This window comes from Pseudopipra pipra, chromosome 1 (assembly GCF_036250125.1).
Source record: "Pseudopipra pipra isolate bDixPip1 chromosome 1, bDixPip1.hap1, whole genome shotgun sequence".
Classification (NCBI taxonomy): Eukaryota; Metazoa; Chordata; class Aves; order Passeriformes; family Pipridae; genus Pseudopipra; species Pseudopipra pipra.
Window position 1 is genome coordinate 115,714,619 of NC_087549.1, and position 22,981 is coordinate 115,737,599.

A 22,981-nucleotide genomic window follows, 5' to 3' on the forward strand; every position below is an offset into this window, starting at 1 on the left:
AACAATTTGGTTCTTATGTGAGATGGTAAAAACATCCTGCAAAAAACAAAATGTGACGGAAATATTAAATATCAGATCATAGTTCTGTGAAAAGAGTAATGTGAATTATCCACAGATAAACTCCCAGGAATACTGTTTAGCTGGGGCACCTCTTCTTTTCTCTGATCTTATCTGTCAGAGATTGTTCTGGTGATGTATGTTTCATTTCATATCTCACTTTAAAAAAGCAGTCAATCTTTGCTCTTCCATTTTCCCACATTGCTATGAGTTAATGTAATGTTCTTTATCTTGCCTGATGTAAGAACAAAAATCCTAGAGCTGTTACTCTCCCCCTACCCTCTCAGTCATCACAAGAGCTGGTCATGGTTATGCTCTGCTAAGCTGAAGGCCCAGGAGGGCTACTATGTTTCCTTCTAAACCTTCATAACCATTTTCATTTTAGCTTAAGCAGCTCTCAGTTTTCTGACAGTTTTTAGCCGCTTGTTCCTCAATTGCTTCAGCTACGTCTAGGCTACTTCAAGGAGAGAGAAGGAATTTGTCTGAGAATAAAGGATGCCCTTTAGGCCTCTATCCTGTTGAGGGAAGGTTAATGTATTAACATAAAGCAAAGAACTGACAGTTTTGGCCAGGCACATCCATGGCCTTTTCCCACTGTAGTGTTTAAATGCCTCATAACTACCTGTGAACTTACCCTTACTGTGCTACAGTCAGCTTCATAAGTCATTGTTCTTAACCCCACCCGCTATAAAAACATAGAAAAATGTTAATTAAAATTGCCCAGATCGTGCCCCTTAAATTGACATTGAAAACAAGAAGTTGGCTCAAGTCTGAGTCACCAACCCGTATTTTAACAAGGCCTTTCTCCCAGCTCTCCTAGTTGTTTGTCTGGTGCGGCTCTGCTTTTTCCTAAGCAGGGTATGTACATTGAAAGGCTTGGGGTGACCCGTTTTATGCTGAGTCCCTTATGAAACTCATCTCGAGTGAGACATAAACTTAAGGCTTTTTTGGGGATATTTTGGACATCTTCAAACAACCAACACCCAAGCTGTGCATGCAGGGAAACCCATTACAGATTTCCTGAGATGTAAAAGAGGATCTTGACTCCAGATCTGCTAGAAATAGACAACATATCAGCCAGAGAAGGAATATTCTGCATAAAATTCACTCTGAGTCAAGTTACATCAGGAACAAGACAGCCAAAATCAAACTTCTTCCCCAGCTAAATTACAGATACTCATAAAGTCTAGCTGCAGGCTCACATAATTGAAGCTAATATGCTAATTGTAGCAAAGCCTGGACTCCAGCCAGAATATAAAGCCGTATTGCAACACTGGTAGATGATCTGTGGCATTAATGGGTACAGAGTGATCTCTTTTCTTAGGGCCCCTGTTGATATCTTATCTGTGCCACCATAAGCTGCCACTGTCTCTCTCAGGGGGGCTAAAATGTGCTGTGGTAATGACAGCTTATTATGGGTGGGAGCTGCCCACTGAGTTGCCACAGTAAATTATCCCTCCATCTTTAGACTTCTTTTAGATGATCCAACTATTTCTCTGATTTTCTTGAAAGATAGCAATGGGCCACACTTTGAATTGGTGAGCCAATACAGACCATGAGCCAGCAATATACAGAGGTTTTGGTACAGAGACAGGATGGTGCCCCAAAGCCTTCATAAGATCAGTCTGTGAAGAAAGACCAAGGAGTCAAAAGGAGCCTAGAACAGACAACGAAGATCTGGTAAACATCTGCACTAAACTGACCAACATGGCAATCCCTTGTTGGAGATAAAATCTCATGTGGTATAATTAATGAGTAATGTTTTATAATGTCTCAATTTGCCCCAAAGTCTCCAACCCTTCTTGATGGACATATGTACAGTTAATCACTTCTCCTACGGCAATTTGACATCCTGGAGCCCTGACCCTTTGGCAAGTAAATCCTAGTAGTATAGACGACTGCTTGGTACATCCTCAGTGCCAAGGCTCCCATGGCACATCCAACTAGTGCTTCACTCTCAGCAAGGAACTCCAGATAAAGTCAGGATGTGGGTTCTTGACTACCTGAAGACTCAAATCTTCTTGACTGGGCTCTTCTGATTAATTTGGCTGAATAAATTTCCTTTACTAGACCTGTACTTGCTGATGTTGCTTCTCTCAACTGAAGTAGGAGTGCTAAGACGTAGTGTGTTCAAGTTCCGCTGCTAAGAACAGGTACTTTTGTGTGTATATCAAATATGCTTTCAGGTGCCTCCACAGACGGATTAAGCTTGGTAGTGCTACAAATGACACAGTGACTTCTGGACAATCTATTACTGTGCTCACAGTGAAGGAAACTGGATGACAAGGTCTGTAAGGAGCAGATAGCAGATCTGAGGCAGGTCTGTGTGTATGGAACATACCTCAGTGTTCTGTGTACCCCAGTAACCTAAGAAAATGCATACTGGGCTAAGGTGTTCGTGGTACTTTTCCACTGGAATTGCTGCCGTGTTCAGCCCTTGTCTCACTACGCCATCCTGCCTGTGCAACTGCAGAAAACCTTCCCTCAGTCAAAGGAAGTACTGGAAATTTTACTGCAGATGAACCTGTAAGTTCATAGGTTTAGTCTAAATCTTGTTATGGTTTTGCCTATAAAGGCATAGTTTTATAATAATAAAATTATGGATTTATAATTATCATTAATTTTATTATAAATTAATACACTTAATAATTAATACATTGTTTTTGTTACATGTAACATATATGTAAACACAAAATATTTTTATCTCTTTATATGACATAAATATAGAATCAAATGTAATTTTTTTCAAATTAATGCAGTTCTTGGCTATGGGACATGCTGGCATGGAACAGAGGAGATCTGACCCTGTAAGCCAAAACCTAATTGCATCTTGAGATGGTAAACTTTTCCCATTCCAAACAATAAGTTTTGTAAACACTGTTACGTCCCAAATCAAGGTCAATTATAAGATTGCAGAAGGCAGTGCTTTTCACTAAAATATCAAGGCTAAAATTAAACTATTTTTTTTTTTTGAAAAGTCATCATGTTACAGAAAGCAACAATGAAAAAAAACCTTTAATCCAGAAGATGGTCCCTCCTCTGATGCGTGTAGAAAGAATGTCTAAGCACAGCTCATGTCACTATATTCTGCTCAGTAACAGAAAGCTGGTGGAAAAGATGATGGGGTTTTTGGAGTACCAGCAAGCACTGTGTTAGTATGTTAGGCTTACATGTGAATGGAAATATGGGACACACATCTGCTCTACATAAGTTTAGGTGATTTTGTTTTCCATTTCAGTGGCACATTCAGTTTCCTGTGTTGATGAAGTTATTACCAGTATGCCTCAGGGAAAATCAAAGGATGATGCTGGTGTACTGTCAGAACTGTTATTTTAGTTAGTTAGTTAGGTAATTAGTTAGTTTAACCCAGGGTGAAAAGTGTGAGGTAGCTGTATGTCTGAGATGGATATACATTCTTAATGATTTCTCTAAAATGAATTGTTAAAGCATATGTAGCCAGATAATTTGGTGGGGGCACCACCCTGGGGTAAAGACATTCATTTGTCTAGGGGCAGTTTTTAGAGGTGCAAATTTGTTCTAAATTTACTCCTACAGTAAGCAGCAATATTGCTTAGCATGGGGTTAGTCCACAAGAGCTCTGTAACATTTCCCATTAACAACTATCTGCTCACACCAGCAGAGCAGCTATTTGACGCTGAGGCTGCTATGACAGCTACTTGAACATATAAATAGAATCACGCTTTATAAATGTGACAGTATCATATGGTTGAATGAATGGAAGTGCTGAAGTGGGAAAAATTTCTCTTGCCTCATAATTATGTGTGTGTTAGTATTACATTCAGTGAAGTGGTAGGCCTGGTTAGACCCAAGAATGAAACAGTTTTGACAAGCTTTAATTTAAACTATATCTGTGATAAAATTATTAAATTCAGGTTTCTGATGTAGATGAGTCCCAGCACTGTATCTGTGCACATAGCCAGTGCATTTTGCCTTCAGCTCTCTGTCTGATCCAGGAAGTCTTCAGGTGATCTCTGCGTGGATGAGGCAATGAACTGACTTGAGTCAATGCGATAGATTGATCGCTTACTTGTTTTGCAGCAAAGCAACTGACTGATTACTACAGCTATCTAGGTGGGAATTTCAGATAATTTCCCATTGTGCCTAGACCAGGTGATAGGCACTATTTGTGTGCTTCAATGTTGGTGAACTCCCTGGGGAGGAATCCTGGGCAGTCCCAGTTATAGCCTTATTCCTGCAGCAGGTGAGGGAACTGGCCAAACTGTACATGGATAAATTTAAATAGTCTGCAGAATGCAGATGCAGAAGTGTCTTAGGAAATGTTCAAGATTTGACTAGACAACTACCTAAGCAGCCTGAACTAATTAAGGGAGTGCAGCAGGAGTTTGGATTAGATGACTTTCATAGGTCCCTTTCAACCTAAATTATGCTCTAGTTCTATGGTTTTAGGTAGGACATTTTGTATGTAGTATGAAAGTTAGAAGATGTTCTATTCACAGTTTTAAGATAATAAATACGAATAGATCACTGATGTACTGTATTCACCATGTAGGACTACAGACCAGCTGGACTGTAAGAAATCATTAGAACAGATTGTGGTATCCAATCTTGATCTTGTAGAAGCCAGTCTTGCAAGAATGCTTGCAATGGAGACTCCCATCCAGACAGTAACTGACCATCCTATTTGAGAGGTTTGATTCCCCACATGACTGAAAATGTTTATGCAAAATACCCTAGTGTGTGTCTATAGATGTCTGTGCAGTGCAGCCCTGCAAGCTTCCACTGACTGGAAATGGATGGACTATTGGAAATTGTGTATTGGAAATTGTGTGGACAACCAGAGTTCAAGTGAGTTTTTTTCTGCATCCTAGATTGTGCTTCTGGTCCTGCTTTGCATAACAACACGGGAGTGGATGGGATGTTGCGAGTCCTGAATTCTTCTCAGAACCCATTCAAGGTTATCATTGTGTGATCAGGAATGAAGGAGTTGGGCAAGAACTGGTTAGTTCCAAGTGTTTTTCTTGTGGGTTGTCTTTCCATCAATATGGCTTGTTTAATATAATCATTGCAAAGAACAACACTAGTGGATTTTCTTTAGGAGATACAGGGGGAAAAAAAATGTCAGTCAAAAAACCCAATGAAAAGCCCAACCAAAATTCAGTGGCAAATTGTGTGAATTTGTGGTACTTGTTCTATAGCAATGGAAAAGATTAGAACAGAAACTTCTCAGCAGGTCCTGTTTTTTTCCCTTCAGAACAATTATTCAGATGACCTAAATACTTATTAAAATTTTCTTTTCCTTTCTGTTTTACTTTTCCTTGTCTACTCCAGTCCAGATACCACAAAAGGCTATGTCTCTATGCTATGACGAAGACTCCAATTTGTACTTCTGTGTGCAAGAAGATATAGCTCAAGAGACCAGCAGCAGAATTTATTTTCTACCATACACACAGACACATATATGACAATGACATATTTCAAGATGTTTCAAATATTTCCTTCTAAAAAACACTGATGCCACATTCCTGCAACACAATATCATATTCTGTAGGTGTTGCGGACAGATGATGCCAATCAAACACTGGAAGCAAGAATATTTTTGTGTCATTCTCGCGCAGTCAATCTTATCCCAGAGATAATAGCAAAAACAATTTTTCTTGAAATCCTGATAAATGCACCATTTTCTAGATATGGCTTGATTTCATGCTGTCTTGAAAGAGTTATTGGCTTCGATTTTTTGAAACCCTGTGCACAGCATAAACAGTGCAAAGTATTCTTTCCCATTTGTAAAATATTATAAGTAGCCCTTGGAAACTTTGATTTCTATTTAATCTTCTGCTTCATGCCTTCACTGATAGTGAAAATCATTATCAAATGCCATTTTGATGTGTTACCTCATGCAGTGAATTACTGAAGTCAACTGAACAGTAACAAACAGAGTGAAGGCTGGTCTGCTTGCAGACCTGTATAACTTCACTGATGTCAGTACTATTAAATTTATCTATGTCCAACTGGAATTGAACCCAGATCTTTATTTAGTTTGCTAGCAGGCTGTAGATTTACATTCTCAGAGTCTGTTCCAATGTCAGGTGAAGTCAATGACAGTCTGCACTGACTTTCAGTGGTTTTAGATGAGGCCCTAGTTCCTTAATGTGATGACATAAAGGTCATTTATAGGTCTTTTTTGGTGAAAATGATGGGTGCAAGACAGTAGAGCAGATTACCATGTAGCCAATGATTGTTTCACTGGATGGGGCTTTTCTGGCTCTGAAGCTGGAGCAGTCATACATGGTAGTCAGGAGAGGTAGAGGGGGAATTGTCCCTTTTGACCAGGTTTGGTGATTGCTTTTCCCTTTTTCATAGGATGTATGTTTTTACCTGATTCTGAAACTTTAAAACTGTAACTTTAATTGGCTGGGATTTACATCCACTAGGAATCTGACCCAGAGGTTTTGTACCTTTCTGATAATCAGCAAACCAGAGTATATTGACAAGCCCTGCAACAGTTCTCGTTAACTGCAAGCTGTTTTCTCTGATTTACAGTGCACAGCAGGGCCATCTGTTATACCAGTTCTCCAGGGCCCTGAACTTCTTACTCCACCCCTTAAAATCACCTGGAGCACATCATCAGTGGCTTCCAGCCAGCAGGTTCCTGCCCTGACACACAGACCTCTCTTACTGATTGTCTTAGTGCCTCTGAGAGCCAGGTGTGACAATAGGACTCCTGCCTCTTCAGAAAACACTCAGGACATTAAATAAAAATAATGTACTGTACATGATTTGTCTGCAGCATTATTTCTTTCTTGGTAGTCATTTTGTGATTGCTTTGTGTTTCCTTTTGCCAGGTCCTAATCAACCCAGCAAATCCATAATCATCAGAAAGCAGGTCTGGACATGTGGATCCACAGAATTGTCCTGATCCCAGTTCACATTCTCACTTGCTAGGTACTTGCTGAACAAAAGGAGATCACATAAATGCTTCATAATTCCACGGCATCCTTTGGCAAGTATTTCAACTCGCACAAAGAACCATTTTCTTTGTTGTTTGTTCTGAATCTGGCTCCCACCAGATCATTTGAAGATCTACAGTTCTTGAAGTAGAAAACACTGTTCCAGTTGCTTCCTGTTACCATGTTGAGCCAATCATCATTTTTTTGGGATAATTTTTCTGAACTCAGAAGTCATAACCTGCCTCAGTTGCTTCTTATATGAAGATTTTTGCTGTTTCAGATCATCCTTCTTACTTTTCTTTGGATCTTTTCTAATTCTAATATAAATTTTCTGACACAGGGAGATTAAAACTGCATATTTTTTAAAGTGTAGGCAAACCATGGATCCATACAGTGGTATGGTAATATTGTCTATTGTGCTTTATTTTTCTTACTAATTCCCCTTATATTATATTAGCTTATATTTCCCCCTGACTGCTACTGAGTAATACGCTGATGTATTCATGGAATGTTTTCACTTCTGACTATTAGTGCTGGGCTCAGAACCTATAATTTAAGACATTAGAAGTACTTCCGTCCAGCGCTCATCCCTTTATGTTTATCTGTATTGAAAGCTCTCAGCTGTTGTGATTCTACCCAGGCACTCAGTCTTGTAAGTTGTGCAGTTCTTCACAGACAGTTCGTTTATCAATATTCTAATTAGAACAGGCTCCTGCACACATCACTGTAGACCTTCACTGCTTTCTACCTACTGTCATGGTTGTTCACTCCTCCTCTCTTATTTTTTAATGCTTTTTAGAAGTGCTAAGGAAACTAAATGAGAAGAAATTTGCTGAAGGTGCTTTCAAAGTACAGATGCACCCCACCAGCCAGTTCACCCTTATTCAACTCCTTGCTGACTTCTTCAAATAACTACACTGAGCCTGCAAGATAAGGCATACTCTTTAAAAAAGCCCATGAGTACTCTTCCCTAAGAGATCGTACTTATCCAGGTGCCTGGTCTTTGTGATATTAGCATGCTGTTGAAGACAAGGACAGGTATTAGAATTCCATATTTGCACTTCCATGGTTCTCCCTGAAACAGGTTTTTTTTGTTCATTTAGTATCATATCTGATGTCTTCAAGTGCTCAGGTGTGTGAAGTTTTAAGCATGTTATCCACCCCTTTTAGTAAACAAACTACTTCATTGTGGAGGTCTTTCAGAGCTATTGGGTGAACGACATCTTAATCCTGACAATTTGCTACTCTTGTCCATTTTCTCAAGGACAAAAATAACCTCATCTATTTTACAGTCAATTTAGTATCACACAGATTTTGTAACGAGGTCTCCCACAAAAAGGAGTCTGAGCACGGGGATTGTGCCTATTTTTTCTGTTTTGTGTGTTGATTCTAAGGTGCTGTTAAGCTTCTTGGCAATCACCTCACTCACTGAATCTGAATCTAAGCACTTTTTTATATCCTGATCATTCACAGACCCAAAAGACTCTCAAGCGAGCCCGTTTTCCCTCACGTGCTTCAAGATCTATTATTGTGCTTTTGCCAAGAATTAGGAGTGCAACTAGAACTAGTGATGGGAGTTAGATGTCCATGAGAAGTAGTGGATAACAGAAAACATAAAAAAAAACATTCTGTGTAGTTTGGGCAATTCTTTACTTCTTGAAAATCGATCTATTCATGACCAAAGACTATCTGTACTTTCTGTCTCCTGCTCATCTTACACTGGGGGAAATCTCGGGTTTAGATCCAGGGCCAGCTGCACAATTCAAGTATTTATCATCACATGTTGCCAAGACCAAGTCATACCAGAGCGCATTCATGGAACGATGATAGATAGCCAGTGTGATACGAACACTCTTTCAAAGATCATGGAAATGTTGGCTGCTTTCTTCTGTGATTTTTCATGAGTAGGATTCAAATATTTATTTACCAATTCAGAAAAACCTTATGTTCCTTTAAAAGTACAAGCGACGTTAGAAAAGTTCTGGAAGAAACTCTAAGTTCCTGTTTCACTAGGACTCTTTCATTTTTAAGTAGATTATTATAAAGTGATATTGGCAATTGCCAAGGCAATTGCACAGGGTACAACTCTTTCCATCAGCTGAGCAGAGGTAATTCGATTGAAAACCTAGGTGCATTAGTCTAATTCAATACTGTACAGAAATGTACAATCAGTTATACATCATATCATCTCAGCACTGTGTCAGATCAATATCTGTTTTCAGCAGGAAAAATATGCAGGTTGTGCTGAAGATATGACTAATGGGAATGCTTTTTGGAGTGTGTGTGCAGTTTGCACTGTAAGGAATGATGACAATTGGTTTCATCTGGAGTAATTACAGCTCAGTGAACACTAGTTAGGCAATTACTCAAAGGAAATCCTCTTGAGGGAAGCATATCTCAGCTTTGAGAAGAAAACACATCCAATATAAATTTCTTATGTGTGGTAGAAAAACGTTTATTCTTCAAAAAGAAATAAAAAGCAACAAAAACAGAGTAACAGACGATTCACCAAGTCCCACAGAATGTCGTGTTTCCTACATGGAAAAAACCCTTCATTTTACACTGTCAAGTTTTAGTCTCCATGATGTCATGAACTTCTTAGGAAGGTAAAAGAGAGAGGAAAGGTAGTTTTGACAAAGTGCTTGGTCGTCTGCATTTCTAATACTGAGTGTCTCCAGAGAGTGCTCAGGGAGAACAAAGGATTATGCATTGGGTAAGGTATGCATGTGATGAATGCGTTTTATGATATATGCTTTATGAAACATTGTGGGAATGTTGTATCTTGAAATAATCTTTGAATGGTTCTGACCTCCAGGAAGACCATTTTAAGCAGAAAAAACCATACTAATTCAAGAACATGCCTAAACATCCTGAATTCCGGATGTCCCCGGGGAAGCAAAAGAGGTATTTCGCATGTGATACTTCAGAGTGCAACTCCAGAAAGTGACATAATAGGGGAATGGTGCTAATAATTAGAGCTATATTTGAGAAAGAGTTCTTTTTTCAATGCCTCCTTGTTATTGGAGTAAGGAGCTAAGAAAGATGAGGAAAAGGAAATCCTGAACAAAAGAGATAAATATAGTGCCAGGTGGTGTTCCCAGGGCTCTTCCCTTGGATTAAAAGACCATCTTCTATTTTGGTCTGCTGTTACAGGTATAAGCAGAAGCCTTAATCCCAATCTATCAAGCCTCTGCAGAACTACACAAAGGAATTTACTCATCAATAAAGCCTTTTTTGGATTGTAGGATTCAGCCTGCAAAGAATCAGGTCTTTTAACGAAACCTATTGACAAAGCTTATAAAACAAAGACATTACGTTTTTTGGTTGTTTTTTTTTTTTTTTTTTTTAGTTTTTTCCCAAGACCGCTTAGAAATAAAATCACAGCTATGGCACTGCATAAATAACTTCTGCTGTTTCTTTTACTTGTAACCCAGATGAGGATCAATTCACAAGAGGAAAAAGAGCCGTTTTTTTGAAGTGCTGTTAATTACAAAGTAAAAATTAAATACTAGACACAAACAGATATAAGGGTATTTTATTGCTGAATTTTAGTACCAACTGTAAGAGGGCTGTGAAACATAGATTCTCCACACAGATCTTGGAACTTTCCAGGTAGGTATCATGGTAGGGCTCCTTACAAACTTCACTGCAAACTCTCCTCCAGGGGTCGCAGAGGACTCTGACCAGGGGAACTTCTGCACTACTGAGTCAAACCTTCCTTTGATGAAACTTCATTTCTCCCTACATAGCTCTGATCAGTGGCCTCCATCAAAATAACATTTTTACATTGGTGTAGAGCTTTTTAAACTGCAGAATCCTTTATTTCTTTATTCATTTTATATGAAGAGAAATTTAACCCTAACAAAAAAAGAAAGTATTATATGTATTTTCAGTATAGTTGAAATTTACCTTGAGGAATTACTCTTAGGATTAGCCTGTGTATTCAAGCTCTCAGACAGTAAAGAGTATTTTATCACATGTATTTATTATAACTAAATAATAATTGTGTACAATACATATCTAATTTCTCTCTTGGTACAGACCAGGCATATTAAGTCTGAGTTTAAATACCATAGCATTTTTCATTGGTTGAGCTACATCCTTACAGAAATTTTAATTTTGGCACAATGGCAGTAGTAATTTCTTCAGTAAATCACAATACACTCCCTAAGTAGAAAAAGCTTTGCAATTTCCCTAATGATTGGAAAATAATTTTGCAGGATCAGTAAAGGTAGCACTAATTGTTATAAGGCCATATGCAATTTATGCAAAGAACCTCAGTTATTCACAACAGACTATTAGACAGTGGAAATGAAAGTGGAATCCATAATAAGCATAAGTGTAGCATAGTTTAAGAGAACAACTTTCTTATTGCTAAAAAGTATAAGAGTGCAGAAAGTGATGAAGTGACTTCAGAAGTAATGAACTGCAGAATGCCAGGTCACTTCATTGAGATAGCAATGTGAATAATTTTTTCCAAGGTCCACTTAGAACTCAACTGTTATTGGTAAGTGCAAAAGTTTTTTTGTCTTAATTTAAAAGGCCACTGATATCCCAATACACAGAGATACTAAAATGTTCCAATAGTTGTTCCTAACCATATGAGCAGATGTATAGTCCATTAGTTGCTGTCTATTTTGTTGCTTATTTTGAAGGCATCATGAAATTGCATCAGGAATATTGGAAGATATAAAAAATATTTAGCTAGAAAATAGTGCAAAAAAATTGAAAAATTTGAAAAAAGTGTTGAAAAACAGACCGTGGAAATACTAATTTAGGGAGATAAAACTATCTACGTATTAATATAGTTTGAAAATTAATTCCAATTATTCCAAGTAATCTCCTGATCCACATACTGCATAATACAAAATGGGAAGCTGTATGTGACTCATTATATGGTCTTGAATGTATACAATGAACATTTAAATTATTTGTTCCATTTTTACTAAATGCCTTTTATAATTTCAGGGCAGTTTTCATTTTGTCAACCTTGAGTGCACAGAAATATTGAGGAATTTCTCTGAGAGGTGGCTATCTCCAAAACCCAAATTAAGGAGTCTGAAAATGTTTATCTTATATTAGAAGTTGTTGTATTTTAGACTTAATTTACTTATTTGGCTAAGACAGGGATGATGAAAAGACTTTTTGAATAACTGATACTTTAATCTTCCTTCACAATGATGATTTTTATGTCTTAAAAGTAGAACAATGAAAGCTTGTAATGTCGTAGTTGATAAAATACAGAAAATTTTTTCCAAAATTATATTCAGGAAATACTAAACATTTCTGAAGGACCAAATTAAAATCTGTGTGCAAACTACTAGCAAACAGAACAGTGTGTGGTCACCTCAGTGCCACATCTGGAAACCTGTATTCTGGAATAGAATAGCATTCTGCCTTCCCCTCGTAGTTCTTTCGTATCTCTGAAATTAATTTTTTACAATCCAACCTCAAATGCAGGACTAAAAAGAATATTTTCCTTTTGTGAAAAAATTTGGATATTTTACAAAAAAATGCTGAGTATCAATTCTCTTAAGACAACAAATAGGTTAGTTTTAGTTGCACACAAAAAGATTTTAATGGATTGATTGGAAAGAATTAAGAATTACAAATACCGTTTTAAGTGAAAAAAATTGAATTTTATGGCAATGAATTTTATGATGAAGGCATCAAATGTACGTTTGAAGAAAACTAGATCATATGCTGTGAAACAGTGTTTTTCATAGAAAAAACTAGATTAAACTTGTAGTGAATTTAAGCTCTTCAGATGTTAAAGTGACATATAGTACAGCTGATAAACCTAAGCACTTTGCGTAGACACCTGAGTGTTGCCTAACATAACTTTTTACTATTCTTTTAAAGGAACTCCCACCAGCTCCCACATTCGCATTTTCAGTTCTTTGCCCTCTCCATTTTCTTGATGTAACTAACTGTGGGCAGTGACCTGCCCTGTAAGCAGGACCAGTGAAACGAAGCTGGTTGAAAAAAATCCACAAACATGTTCTCTGGGGAAAGGACAGCCTTGCCCTCCAGAGCGAGACTTGCCTGCAGGCACCCAGCAAGGGTGAGGGTGGACTTGACAGAAAAGATTGAGCACAGATCGGTGTCCCTGGAGCTCTGGTGATAGAGAAAACAGCTGGCATTCCCAGCACCCTCAGCTTTGGCCGGACCATGCAGATTGCTACATCTTTGGACTTTAACAGGTAAATGAAAATGGCTCTGAAGCTGTATCTGTTTGTTGGCTTTCACAGGGAAATCTGAGAGGGTCACATAGGTGGTTTCAGGGAAAGCATGTTTCCACCCATTTGCTACCTCTGAAATGCTTCATTGCTGAAGGTGCACAGTTGTGCTTTAGACAAAATATTTTTTAGACTAAGCCACCACAGTGAGCATGTCACTCAGTGTAAGTAATGAAAATGCCCTGCAGCATGGAACCATCTGTTTAAACTTTTCTGAAAGAAGGTATCTGTACCAGTGTGGGTAACAGCAGTCCAGACTTCTCTTTGATGGTAGCTGGAATTATGAGTACTTTACCATTATTCAATGTTAGTGTCTGTTAGTTAATTCTTGTATTAACTAATGGTGTATTGTTCCAGGTAGCAGCACACTGTGAAAGGTCAGTGAAACTCTAAAAAGCAGTCAAGAAAGATAGTTAACCAGGGAGCAATTTACTGGTTTTTCTTTTGGTAGTAAACATGTTTAATTGAATGAATAAAAGAAGTTAGAAGTGATCTAACTTGTTTCTCTCCAAGGAACAGTACAACGGCTGATCATGTATTTGGTGCTGAGCACTACAGAATGAATCTATAAGAAAAAAAACTCCTCGGTTACAGAATACTCATATACTAGGGAGAAAATACTGCGAGTGAATCATCTATCTAATATAGCAAGCAAGGGCACAGAAAGAACCATGAAGTTAAAGAACAGCAAATTCAAACTAAAAATAAGTCACAGGTTGTTCTCGTAGGAGTGATTGAAACAAACTATCTGGTGAAGTGATAGATTCTCCATCTTTCAATGACTTCCAAAGCAGGCATGTTCTCTGAAGATGTGGTTTTTTTGCCAATGACAAGTTAATCAGAGGACAGTTTGAAGGGCAGTAGCTGATGAGCTGAAGTTCCCCTCTGGCCTCAAACTCTCTAAACATGGTACACTGCCACAGATCTTACAGACAGAACACAAAATACAAATGACGCCACAGCTTTCTTTTGCAAGCTAAAGGGAAGAGGAGCAACAAAGGCCACAGTGCAAATGGAAGCCTGAGAGAAGTAAAGCTCCTGAGCAGGTATATCTAAAACAAATAGGCTGTGGGATATAAATAGACTACAGTCCAAGGGTGAGAAGAGGATGTATGGGCTTCTCTATGATGCTTTACACAAGAGATCCCGTATTAGCTTAATTGTACATTAATTCAGATACGATATGCATAAACCATATCAAATCCACAAAGCTGCAACATGAAAACAGCTGGAGTACTCTTTAATTATAAGGAACGCTTTCCACATGGGATGATGGGGATCTGAAATGAAAATTAAAAGCAATGCTGTAAAATGTTGGACTGGTGCTTGTGCAACTACAATAGTGAAGGCACCTGTGGCAGGTGCCTATCTGCATATACCCACTGCTTGCCAATTCCCTAATTTTTCAAGGCATAAGGATCTGACAAGCACACTACATGTTCACCTGATGCATAGGATAAGGCTTGGTGCTTTACCACTGGGAACAAAATGTTCCTTATTTTAAGGTCTTAACTCATGACTTTACCACACCCTGCCCAGTTGGTCACATCATCTGCACCTAGGGGAAAAATACTAATTACCAGCCTTGCCCTTGCACCCACATAGCTCTCCTGTCTGGTTTGGGAAGCTGTGTTGGCAGTTCTGGCGTGGGATATTTTTTATGCTCTCGTAGACAGGCAGCAAAGCTGTAACAGCAAAGGTGGTAGTGTCTGGTTGTCTTCTTGAAACAGTAAAATGTGAACAACACTATGTAGCTGCACCTCTAAACTGTTTTTTGCAAATGTCATTACAAGATCTATGAGGGAAGTTGGAGGGGGCAGGGGAAGTCTCAGGGGAGTGATTCACAACCCCCCCCCACCAAAGTCTATACCAAGGTTTTAGTCCAGAAGTAATATTTGTTTCCAATTTCATTACCCCTATTTTTTTTTATTATTTTTACGTAGAGCTTCTGCAATGTGCCATTTTGCTTATACTGCTAAAATCAACTGTCCTTAATCCTTTTTTTTTCCCCCCCTAAACAGGAGTCAATGTGATCATTATCTTGCAAAGGTTCAAATCTTTGTAATTTCCTGGGCACTGCCATTACACTGATGTTATCAGTGGAAGAGCACAAGCTACTCTGAGCTGTTACGGATTCATCATTAGCATAGAATCCTATTGATTTTCCATATCTTTTTTCCAAGGCTAAGCTACATGGACAGCCTAGAATATAATCATTGAGCACCAAGTTTAAATTGAAAGTACTATAGCTTTTCAGTTGCCTCAAAGCAGAGTGAATAGCAGGAAATATTCACAAATATGTGAATCTGAAGATATGGGTTTGACTGTTAAATTTTTTTTTTTTTTACTCCGTGGTGGATAGACGTTTTCTGATAGGTTCTTTTCAAATGAAAGTTAGAGACATATGGTTGTTTTGTTGTTTTGTTTTGTTTTCTTTTTCTTTTTTCTTCCTGCTAGAAGAAACAAGTAATACTTCTTTTTCAGATCTTTTATTCTATTCTGTCCTTAATACCCAGCCTTGGTTACCTTCACGCAGCACAGAAGGAGTTATATAGGTATTAGTTGGGTATTTTCCTCCAGTTTATAGCTCTTTTCCTTTACTTGGCTATCAAAGATCTGCTCAGTGTTGAGTATGTCTCTCCTTTTTGTTTAGCTTTATTATGTATGGAATGTGGCTCATTGGCACTGTATGCTCTATTGCTTCTTGAATTAGGCAAGTTCTGAGTGGATTGTTCTTTGAATGTTGCCTGCAGATTCATATGAGTACATCCTTCCCTGGGGATGTACATAATCTTCTCCTTTCCCATCAAGGGGAGTGTAATTACAACAGAGAGTGGTGTGACAGATGTGAGTATTATGAACAGACTGTCATTGCTTTCTGAACGACTCAGGCACCAGTTTTCCCTTCTACCAAACACTGATGGAATGTTCTCTGTATCTCTGTATTGTCAATTATCATCTTGGTATCAGTTCTCATTCATTCCAGCACTGTATTTTAGCCAAGTACGTTGCAGTGTGTATGATCCCTTCTTCCTTTGCTCATTTGTTCCTGTCTCCCTTCCCCTGCTTTAGTTGCAACTACTGGGAGCCTTTACTAGTTCTTAAATGGAAGTCGGTCCAGATTTGCTTTTATCAAGTATGTAATCCTATCTGTCATTTACTGTCTTTTTATTCATTTCTGGGTGCTGTATTATTTTTCTATTAATAGAGAACTGTCTTGAATATTTGCACCTTTTTTTGGTGTATGTTTATGTAGCTGTTCAAGTCACACAGCCCATGGCTCACTTCTCCTCAGAGTCCGCCTTTTTATTGCTACAAATCTGTAGCAAAATTGGAGAAGCACTCTGCCTGGCAGTAAATTTTACACTTACATGAACATATAGACTGAAAACATTTTATTCTTAGAGGTCCCACTTCCTTGTAATTCATTGCATGCTAAATAAAATGAAGGGCTATCCATTTTACCTCTGACCTGGAAAATGAAAAAGAGAAGAAAGCTCAAAAATGAAAGCAAATCTCCGCTGAAGTTTAAATGCCTTCTTTTCAATGCCAGAGTTTTTCGGATCCAAATGCAAATGGAGCTAGAGGACCCTAATGTATACTTTAAAGTTATTCTGTCAAATCTAATTGCATTTTTTTCTTTTGCCCCTTTGAGCAGATTTGTGTCACTATAGTACAGAAAATATTAATAAACTTCCATATAAAGGCAACTCTCCCAATATTTCTGAATTATCTTTTTTTTTTTTTTTTTATTACTCAGAAGTTCAAAGTCTGATATCTCGGCAAGTATCTTAGTACTCTTGGTTGTTAAGCAAAGGGAATCCTGTTTTCTCTTGCTTCCCTGCAGTATAAGAAAGCAGTGCTCTTGCCAGTGCCTGAATGCACAGTACTGATGCCTGAGCCATCAGTGAGATCTTGGAGGCTGAAACCCATCTTCACAGCTAACTGATGATCAGGCCAAGGGAAAGATAAAATTTGAATCTCTCTCCCCTACTCTGCTTTCAGCATCTCCTGTCTCCAGGTTTGGACTCCCCATTCTCAGCCACAGCCCCAGCACTTGGAGGGGTTTGACAGACACCCTTTGGTGGGCTGATTCCGCTCTGCATACCCTTGGCTGGAGGGCATTACCACTCGAACAGAGCTGACAGGTGGGCACACCACAGCAGCACAAGTGCCTGGTCCTTCAGATTAACTCAATCCCCTCTCCCCAGGAGTTTAACATGGGACTTCAGCTTGGCACTGAAGCTGCTGAGATGCAGAAGCATGTGCCATGCTGCTGATGTGGAGGAGGGTAGCAGAGGCACAGGTGGAGATGTAATGTGGACAGTTCCCCGTGTTCATGAACTACCTGTCTAAGGCAACCTCTTTCCCTGTGGAACAGAGGATATGGGACATGCCATTCCTTCAGGGAACAGAATAAGGGGGCACAGCTCCTAGTTCTGGTCAGATGTTATAAGAACTGAGCATATGTCTTTTTTCCAGCAACAGTTTTGTGAGTGAATTGGTGGGTAAGATTTGTTTGCAACTGTATAGAAAAATTGTTAGCAACAGTCTTAACTGGACAAGAAAGGCCTGCATTCACAAGATAATTTATTTGGGATAAATCACGAGTGTCTCCAACCTGCTTCAGTGCAGCTGTTTACATGAGGTGCCACCAAACCAAGAAAGAGGCAGGAAGGACAACCTGAAAAGAATGAGGTGAACAATTTTCTTTCTCAGTGGCTGCTGTTGCTGTGTTGGCTGTGCAAGTGACTGTTAAGCTCTACAGTCTGTTAGAATGAAATTTGTTTCAGATCCAAGCATTTTTTCCACATTTTGGGTTCATATTTACATTTGTTAAGGTTAATAGACCTGACAATTTCTTCATGTTCTCACCAGGGAGCAGTCACTGACAAACTGTGGGAGGGACTGGAACAATATTCTCCACAGAAAGTAAAATCTGTGCCTCACAGGGCTGTTGCACATTCCTCCCTAGTAACAGTTCTCAGTCCTTGATGGTAGAAATCAGTGTAGTGCCCCTGAATTTACCTCAGCAATGCCAGTTTGCACTTGTAGATTTAACTGCACTTACTACATCTTCCTCAGTGTTCTTCCAGGAATCATGGTGGAGCCTCAGCATTTCCTAAACCCACCTTCTTCTTTCTTTTTCTTCCAGTGTTCTGCTTTCTAATTCTTCTGTGCTTGTGCTACAGAGCCCCAACACTATATATTCTATCCTGCCTTTAAGACATCTGCAAAAAGAAATTTTTTAAGAGCACAGGTAGAAGGGAGAGGTGAGGCAACAGATGCCTTTGGCCACTTGTGAGGTTGCATGCCTTTAAATAGAAAATAATACAGGAAACGAAGAAATTCATTCAAGAGAGAATTGAATTGAATTTTTAAGGGTAGTACATAATCTGGAGAAGTATGAATCTGCATTTTTCCCACTGGCATCAGGGCTCTCAGGAAATCTGAGGCAGAAACATTACTGAGTCTGAGACACTATTCTTTCAGCTTTCTTCCCAGGCTCCATGGAGAACCACACAGGTAGACTTTAAAGATTCAAGCAGACAACTAAGGTCTAAGCAGTTATCTCTTTTGAGATGACCTTAGTAAGTGGCCGTACGCCTGCTCTTAAACTTAAATAAATGTGGGCTAACATGCATTAGCTAAATGAAGGGATTTAAGGTAAAATATTTTATTTGCATTTAAAACAGGATAAATGGTATAGGCAGATCCTGTGACTAAACTCATTTGTGGTATCCTGCCACTGTGGGAACCAAATCCAGTATGTGAGTCCGCATAGAGAGTGCTCTCTCTTCTCCTTCTTCCAGGTTCAGTACAAGGAGGCAGGAACTGAAAACTGGTGACAGCATTTAAAAGTCCCTGCTTTACAGACTAGGTAAAAGGAAAGTCAGCCTTTTTTAACGCTTTGTATCAGCCTCTGTAACAGATCATACTGCTCTTTCCATAGAGTCCAAGCAACAAATGCTGCACAGGACCAAGTACTAATCATAGTTGTTTATTTGCAGACCAGCCTTCCTCTCACTGTGCCTGTCTCATTTTGCTGCCTACAGCTCCACGCCCCATATCCTCTGGCATTTTGGAAGCCCAGGAGCCAAAATGTCATGGCTTGTGATCAGTCCACCTTTGCAATCTGATGTCATGTCTTGTTTGCCATGTGGCTTTTGTTTTCATCAAGAAGGTCTAGTGCACATTCTCTCTGCGAAGTTTTAATTTAGTCCTTTGTTGGACAAATCTCATATGGTGACTAATGCAGGAAGAAAGACTGGGTAAAAGTCAAATAAGGTCTCAAACATTTGGCCCTGAGTGGAGATGCTAACTATAAATGCAAATAGGAAAGGTAGACTGGGGGAGAGAAAAAATTCCGGCTTGCATACAGCTTTTCTTCAGAGATAAATAAATTCAGAACATTTTTAGACACAGGCTGAATAGAGTATAATGCTGTATTTGTCTTCAGCTTTTATCACAACTGAGAAGAGTGAAAAATTGCCTCATCTGTAAGGGCTTGGAATATAATGAGCAAGAATGAGCTTCTCTGTCAGTCCTAATAGCTTTCCCTCTGAACAGATAGCTGCAGTGGGGCAGATGTCACTTCTTCCAGCAGTTACTGAGCAGCGCTAGTAAACTACCGAGTTTGCCTCTGCAACTCAGCTCACTAGTAAGAAATACTGACACTTTCCATGGTATGCTGTGGAGCATCAGTTACAGACATTTAATTGTAGCTACAGATACACATAAAGAAAGACTACACATGTAAATGCATGCAGAGAAGAGAAAAAGGCTAAAAAGTGTGTAGATTACAAACTGTTGTGCTCCATCGTCTTGAATACATAAAGTAAAACTTTATTTGAACTAAACTTTGCATAAAGTAGCCCCAAATTTGCTTAAAATATCTCTCTATACTAATATATTAATACATGCATCTAAAACACAGAACATATATGTACATATATTTGTATATGTACAAAATACATATTTACATATGAACCACAAGCTCATCCTGAGCAGCACTGAATATGTTACTTTAAGTCCCTAAAACGACAGGTTTACTTAACCTCTATAGTTAAAGAGCAGTAGTACATGTTCTTATGTGCCACTAGATGGTGACTTGTGTAATGAGTTATTGACTTTTATCCTAAAGCACATTTCTCTTTTTATTGGAATGAAACAGAATCACAACATTACTGTCTGCATTGTTAATGATTTACATGTAAGTGTATTGCCATAAACATCCTGCTGGTTATGGGGATCTAAGGCAAAACTATGGAAAATTAAGGTGAAAATGATCCCTGCTAGGTTCCATTTGGGGTTTTTAATCTTTGCACAGTTCAAAACTTTGTTTTGTTTTTTTTTGTTTTGTTTTGTTAATAGGGGTGCAGGATGTCACGTACAAATGATTAGGCTACAATTCAGATGTCTCCTGAGACAAAAAAACATCCAATTACAATTATGTAATGCCATGTGCATCATCTTGTATAAACAGTAAGCCTTCACACATCAAGCAAAACTGTCTCTCCCCATGTGTGTTGTGTTCCCACTCAGAGCAACCTCTCATTTTAGCTATCTGCTATTAAAAGGCTACTTCAGAATCATACTTGGCACCTTTCCCTACATGGTTGCAGCAACGAGATTGAACAAAGGCGCTTTGTTTGGCAGCTGTAGGCTCATTCTTCAGCTGGACAGGGGATCAAACTCTTATCAACAACAGGCTGTACTGCACACTCACTCACCACTTTCCTCCAATGACACTTGTTGCTATTAATACTCTTCATCTTGCATAAATGATGAGAGCCTCAGATAAGTGGTGAAAGTTCATTGATGACCATGCACTGAATAAAGAAAAGTAACATCACTCTCTCTCTCCTGTTAATGCATCATTGAGATTGGGAACTATTAAGAGCTGAATTTGTCTTTTTTGTACAACATATTTTGCAAAGCTTCCTACAAAGAGGGGACCTGTCTCCAGCTGTTTAGCCCAATCTTTGTCAACAGCAATGCAAGTAATAATAATAATAATAATAATTCATTGCAATAAGAAATGACTTCCTCTAATTTGTTATTTAACAGACTGTGATATATACACATTATGGCTTTCAAAAGCAACTGAAGAATGAGACTGTCTTGAAGACCTTCATTCCTGAAAATCAGACTCCTTTAAGAAGACTTAAAATCTGCAATCACAGATCACTTTTGGCCTATACAGTAGACCTCCTTTCTATAAGTGATTAGTGAATAGTCTGTAATGGCTGTTCCTGTGATTTGTAGCCCAGGAGTGTGACTAGGTATCTCCTTGCTTTACCTGTGCTCTCCTGTTGGATGACTCTGCCATAACAGGGGTCTTGTTCTCTCCACCAAATCAGATTTTCTTTTCTCAACAAGCAAACTTCAACCTGTGAATTAGCATTTGTTTTCTGGGACCATTAACATAAGCTAAAGTTTTCTTGTGCCAAGGAAAAGCCAAACCAGGCCTTGGCTGAATCAAAATGTGTCTGAAAAACCACAAAGTCATCTGAACATCATTCTGGTCTTCACCTATCTCCACTGTTCATTGGTCTATTATGGCAAAGCCTTTTGCATGGCTGGACTCCAGGCATTTTCTGGTATGGTGTTTATCAATGTCTTGCCAAGATGAAACATTTCTGAAACAAGATTAGCATCAGTATTTACAAGCAGAGGGTTAGCTCTAGAAATAGCTCAATCAAAAGATGTCAGATCAGGCAGCTATTCATGGGAAATTATTTGCAAGGGACACATTCTCCTCTCCTCAGTTATGCTTAATGTTTTTTTCCCAGCATCACATTCACTCTCCAGTTCAAAGCTTAAATGAGGAAAATTCATAATTGCTTCCTAGAGTACAGCTCTGTTTATTTTCTGCTACCTTTCTGCCTGCAAAACTGCCTATTGATTTCTTAACGTGTGTATTTCTGTCCTAATGACTAATGAGTAAGCCTTAAGCTACGCCAACCCTGGCAAAACAGGTTGTGTCTGTGCCGCACTGAAGTGGACATAAGAGGAATTTTTTTTTTAAATGGAAATAATCTCTTATTGTGTCTTGCTAAGCAGAGACTGCTCTTGTCCAGCTGTGTGTGGGCAAAAGAGATGGGAAATGTCCTGGGGGAGCAGAAGCTTTGGAGGTACACAGAATTTATACCGAGTTCATAAACTATTGGTCAAACACTTAGACTATCCTAAGTATGAGCATGGTTTTTAAATCTAGCTTTCTACTCTGAAAGGATGTGTTTTTGAGAGACACAAAAGTCCTTTATTTTCCATTCTGAGGAAACAACAACCAGTATCCTGGCATTCAGAATGTGGATATGGCCAAGCCTTTTGACTGCATTATCACTCATTTGCAATGTCCTGCTGTGAGCCTAGTGACACTGTAACCTCAACCCATGATGTGACCAAAACTGGCCTCAGGCAGAGTGCATATCTTCTGAAGCAAACGCTCAAAATGCAACAACAAAACCAAAACCCAACACCAACCCAAGCAAGTAAAAATATCGGGTAAGGTGAAAGTGAGAAGAAAATGATGATTGTTCCTTATGGGCTTTGAAACAACAGCTTTTGCTAGACCCTAATCTATATTCTACCTCTCTTTTCACTGTAACTTCTCAGATGACTTTTTAAGTGCAAGTTGAAAATTGGTAGTTTAAAAAAATTGCTCCCATTAAACTATTTTAGAGGGTTACAATCTAATCTAATCAAGAAATATGTTCTAAATTTACCTTGTTTTTACTAGGTAGAGGGATT